The 5,874-nt window shown below is 44.3% G+C and overlaps 1 protein-coding gene across 1 annotated transcript in view; it reads right to left on the bottom strand.

The window, feature by feature from the left end:
• Nucleotides 1-5,874, bottom strand: part of cyp17a2 (cytochrome P450, family 17, subfamily A, polypeptide 2) — a gene marked incomplete at its 3' end in the record, with an annotated part of 39,339 nt that overhangs the window by 21,050 nt on the left and 12,415 nt on the right. The window lies entirely within an intron of this gene.

Here is a 5,874-nt window from a genome sequence, read left to right as displayed (position 1 = left end):
CTTCTTCCTCCTCCCTCCTTCCTACCCGTGGGTAGTGCAGGAGGAAGGCCAGGACCCAGAGTAGTGTCGTCGAGGTGGTCTCTACTCCGGCTCCGAATGCTTCAGCCGCGGTCATCAAGACGTGGTCATCGCTGATCCCGTCCTCTTCCTCTTCCTGCTCCGCTCCTAACCCTGATCTCTGACCCCTGACCCCTGGTTATGTTGATCCTCGTCTGACCCTGCAGCAGAGCGTCCAGTAGGTCACGGGGCTCCCCGCCGATCAGCGACACCTGCAGAGGATCAGAGGTTAGAGGTTAGAGGTCAAGGCTGTGTCTCAATACTGTAGGATGGCTTCCTTTCCTTGTCCACTTTTCCTCAGTGTGTGTATGTGATTGTGTGTGTGTGTGTGTGTGTGTGTGTGTGTGTGTGTGTGTGTGTGTGCGCGCGTACACTTTTGTGTGTCAGTGGGGGCTGTTGAAGGGGAGGACGGCTTATAATAATGTCTGGAAATGGAATGACATCAAAAACCCCGGAACGAAATGGAACACCATGTGTTTGATACCATTCCACTGATTCCGCTCCAGCCAATACCACGAGCCCTCCTCCTAATTAAGGTTGCCACCAACCTCCTGTGGAGTGTGTGTGTGTGTGTGTGTGTGTGTGTGTGTGTGAATGCGTGCTTGTGTGTACCTTGTGTTCCTCTAGCTTCTTGCTGAGCAGCTGATCCCTGACGGCGATACACTCTTTCAACGTGGTCAGAAGGTCCGGTTGGGGAGAAGAAACTACAGCAGAGGACAGGACAGAGACAGGACAGAGACAGGACAGAGACATGACAGAGACAGGACAGAGGTGACAGGACAGAGGTGACAGGACAGAGACAGGACAGAGGTTTAAAGGTTAGACTCAGCGAGATGCACAACGGTAATCTATATCGGGACGATTTTCACAACAACTAAGAGTACGAAGCACGAGATCAGAGGAGGGTGGTGAGGGAGGACGGCTCATAATAAGGACCGGAACGGAGTCAACGGAACGGAGTTTGATTACTGTTCCATTTATTCCGTTCCAGCCGTCCTCTCCCTTCACCAGCCTCCGCTGGGGAAGATATTCTGTGACTCTTGTAAGTGTGTTATGCAACGTCTCATCTGTGGAGCTGCTCGTCAGACATATCATATCCCCGTGTCTCCTGTTTAGTTTATTTAACCTTTTTAATTGAACCAGGCAACCCCGTAACCAGGCAACCCCGTAACCAGGCAACCCGTAACCAGGCAACCACGCAACCAGGCAACCACGTAACCAGGCAACCACGCAACCAGGCAACAGGCCTCTGTGTGGACGGGGGCTGAAAATAAATAAACAACAACAAAAGACAAAATGGACAACGCAGACAGAAGGGCTCCTGACCGGTTGCATCACCGCCTTTTTTATTTATTTATTTATTTATTTCACCTTTATTTAACCAGGTAGGCTAGTTGAGAACAAGTCCTTTATTTAACCAGGTAGGCTAGTTGAGAACAAGTCCTTTATTTAAACAGGTGGCCAGTTGAGAACAAGTCCTTTATTTAACCAGGTAGGCTAGTTGAGAACAAGTCCTTTATTTAACCAGGTAGGCCAGTTGAGAACAAGTCCTTTATTTAACCAGGTAGGCCAGTTGAGAACAAGTCCTTTATTTACCAGGTAGACCAGTTGAGAACAAGTTCTCATTTACAACTGCGACCTGGCCAGATAAAGCAAAGCATGTTCGACACAAACAACAACACAGAGTTACACATGGAATAAAACAAAATACAGTCAATAATACAGTAGAAAAATCTATATGTTCGGTATTGTTAGGTATTGTATTGTATTGTTAGGTATTGTATTGTATTGTTATTGTCACGTCCTGACCAGCAGAGGGAGTAATTGTATTAGATTTTGGTCAGGATGTGGCAGAAGGGTATTTGTTTTATGTGGTTCGGGGTGGTGGTTTGTTTAGTAGGGTATTTGATTTATGTATTCCGGGGGTTTTTGGGCACTGTTCTATGTTAGTGTATTTCTATGTTCTGTCTTGTCTTTTGTATTTCTATGTTTTGTTAATTGGAGTTGGACTCTCAATTGGAGGCAGGTGTTTTCTAGTTGCCTCTGATTGAGAGTCCTATATATAGGTATGTGTTTGTTGAGTGCTTTGTGGGAGATGTTCTGTGTATAGCTTTGTGCCTTACCAGCCTGTGAATAGTCGTTGGTTGCTTTGTGTTTGTTTATTTTTGGATCTCCTTCTTCACCAAATAAAAGAAGATGAGTGCACATATTCCTGCTGCGTTTTGGTCCACTTTATCCGACGACAACCGTTACAGTTATGTATTGTATTGTTTGGAATTGTATTGTTATGTATTGTATTGTTATGTATTGTATTGTAAGGTATTGTATTGGTATTGTTTGGAATGGTATTGTTATGTATTTTATTGTTATGTATTGTATTGTCAGGTATTGTATTGGTATTGGTATTGTTATGTATTGTATTGTTCTGTATTGTATTGTCAGGTATGGTATTGGTATTGTTATGTCTTGTATTGTTATGTATTGTATTGTTAGGTATTGTATTGGTATTGGTATTGTTTGGAATTGTATGTTATGTATTGTATTGTTATGTTTGTATTGTTAGGTATTGTATTGGTATTGTTTGGAATTGTCTGTTATGTATTGTATTGTTATGTATTGTATTGTCAGGTATGTATTGTATTGTTATGTATTGTATTGTTAGGTATGTTATGTATTGTTATGTATTGTATTGTTAGGTATTGTATTGTATTGTTATGTATTGTATTGTATTGTTAGGTATTGTATTGTATTGTTATGTATTGTATTGTATGTTAGGTATTGTATTGTTATGTATTGTATTGTTAGCAGTTTTTTTTGTACAGTTCAATTCGACTAGCCACACCCAGGCCTGATTACTGCCAGACCTGTTGAATCAAGAAATCACTTAACAGAACCTGTCTGACAAAGTGACAAAGTGAAGTTGGACAAAAGATCTCAAAACGGCAAGACATCATGCCACGATCCAAAAGAAATTCAGGAACAGATGAGAAATAAAATAATTGACATCTATCAGTCTGGAAAAGGTCATTTCTAAAGCTGTCACGGGTGTTGTAGGGATTGGACCAAAACGCAGCGGGAATATGGACACTCATCTTCTTTATTATTGAAGAAGGAAAACAAAAAATAAACACGTTCACAAAAACAACGACGAAAACAGTCCTGTAAGGCTACTAGGCTATACAAAGAACAACTACCCACAAAAACCCATGAAAAAAACACCCCTACTAAATAGGACCTTCAATTAGAGGCAACGAGGAACAGCTGCCTCCAATTGAAGGTCAACCCAATAAACTACACATAGAAATAGAAAGACTAGAAACTAACATAGCCCAACAAACCCCGAAAACACTCTAAACCAAACACCCCCTGACCAAACTACAATAACAAACAATCTTTTTTTACTGGTCAGGACGTGACACCAGCGAATCACGGTTGAGAGACATTATCCACAAAATGGAGAACATTTGGAACAGTGGTCGAACCTTCTTCAGGAGTGGCCGGCCTACCGAAAATTACCCCAAGAACGCAGCGACGACTCATCCAAGAGGTCACAATAAGAACCCACAACAACATCTAAAAGAACTGCAGGCCTCACTTGCCTCAGTTAAGGTCAGGGTTCATGACTCAACCATAAGAAAGAGACTGGGGTAAAAATGGCATCCATGGAAGAGTTCCAAGGTGAAAACCACTGCTGACGAAAAAAAACACATAAAGGTTCGACTCACTTTTGGCAAAAAAAAAAAAACATCTTGATGATCCCCCAATGACATTTGGGAAAATATTCTGTGGACTGACGAGACAAAGTTGAACTTTTTTGGACTGTGTGCTTCCCGTTACATCTGGCGTAAAAAGTAACACAGTATTTCAGAAAAAGATCATCATTACCAACAGTCCAATATGGTGGTGGTGGTGGTAGTGTGATGGTCTGGGCTGCTTTGCTGCTTCAGGACCTGGACGACTTGCTGTGATTGATGGAACCAGGAATTCTGCTCTCTACCAAACAAATCCTGAAGGAGAACGTCCGGCCATCAGTTCGTGACCTCAAGCTGAAGCACACTTGGGTTTCTGCAGCAGGACAATGATCCAAACCACACCAGCAAGTTCACCTCTGAATGGCTTAAAAAAAATGTAAAATGAAGGTTTTGGAGTGGCCTGGTCAAAGTCCGGACTTGAATCCGTTTGAGATGCTGTGGCGTGACCTTTAAAAAGGCGGTTCATGCTCGAAAAACCCTCCAATGTGGCTGAATTAAAGACAATTCTGCAAAGAAGAGTGGGGCCAAATTCCTCCACAGCGATGTGAAAGACTCATTGCCAGTTATGACAAACCCTTGATTGCAGTTGTTGCTGCTGAGGGTGGCACAACCAGTTATTAGGTTTAGGGGGGCAATTACTTTGTCACATAGGGCCATGAAGGTTCGGAGGCGTCTTATCCCCCCTTAATAAATAAAATCATCACTTAAAAACGGCATTTGTGTTTACTTGGGTCATCTTTGTGTAATATTAAAATTTGTTTGATGATCTGAAACATTTAAATGTGACAAATGTGCAAAAAAAAAAAAAAAAAAGAAATCAGGAAGTGGGCAAATACTTTTTCACGGCACTGAACATGTCTCAATAACCTGATCACCTATTTGTATCAGTTGTGTCTGAGTTTGTGTATGACCCTGCGCGCTGTATGAGTCTCTTACCCGTAACCAGGGGAAGATGTCGACTAGCCCCCCTCTAGCGATGGTCTGGACGATACCGTCGTTGTATTCCATCACAGAGGTCAGCTCAGGGTCACCAGGTTGGTAGGTGGAGCTGACACACCAGGGTACACACCTAAAGGTCAAGGATCAAAGGTCAGACATGTTTATTAATATGGTGGTGATATACTTTGACTTTTATTATCCATCCAAGTCAGAAGACCTCTTTTACAAGGGAGACCTGGCCAAGAGAAAGACCCTGGACAAGAGAAAGACCTGGAGAAGAGGGAGACCTGGATAAGAGAGGGACCTGGAGAAGAGGGAGACCTGGAGAAGAGGGAGACCTGGTCAATAGGGAGACCTGGACAAGAGGGAGACCTGGAGAAGAAGGGAGACCTGGATAAGAGAGGGACCTGGAGAAGAGGGAGACCTGGAGAGAGGGAGACCTGGTCAATAGGGAGACCTGGTCAATAGGGAGACCTGGATAAGAGGGAGACCTGGAGAAGAGGGAGACCTGGTCAATAGGGAGACCTGGTCAATAGGGAGACCTGGATAAGAGGGAGACTGGATAAGAGGGAGATCTGGCCAAGAAGGAGACCTGGATAAGAGGGAGACCTGGATAAGAGGGAGACCTGGATAAGAGGGAGATCTGGCCAAGAAGGAGACCTGGATAAGAGGGAGACCTGGATAAGAGGGAGACCTGGAGAAGAGGGAGACCTGGAGAAGAGGGAGACCTGGGAAGAAGGGAGACCTGGAGAAGAAGGGAGACCTGGAGAAGAGGGAGACCTGGATAAGAGGGAAACCTGGATAAGAGGGAGACCTGGATAAGAGGGAGACCTGGAGAAGAAGGGAGACCTGGAGAAGAAGGGAGACCTGGAGAAGAGGGAGACCTGGAGAAGAAGGGAGACCTGGAGAAGAAGGGAAACCTGGATAAGAGGGAGACCTGGATAAGAGGGAGACCTGGATAAGAGGGAGACCTGGATAAGAGGGAGACCTGGAGAAGAAGGGAGACCTGGTCAATAGGGAGACCTGGATAAGAGGGAGACCTGGAGAAGAAGGGGAGACCTGGATAAGAGGGAGATCTGGCCAAGAGGGAGACCTGGATAAGAGGGAGACCTGGAGAAGAAGGGAG

This window comes from Salmo trutta, chromosome 8 (genome assembly GCF_901001165.1).
Source record: "Salmo trutta chromosome 8, fSalTru1.1, whole genome shotgun sequence".
In the NCBI taxonomy this organism is placed as follows: domain Eukaryota; kingdom Metazoa; phylum Chordata; class Actinopteri; order Salmoniformes; family Salmonidae; genus Salmo; species Salmo trutta.
This window is presented reverse-complemented; position numbering and strand designations above follow the sequence as displayed.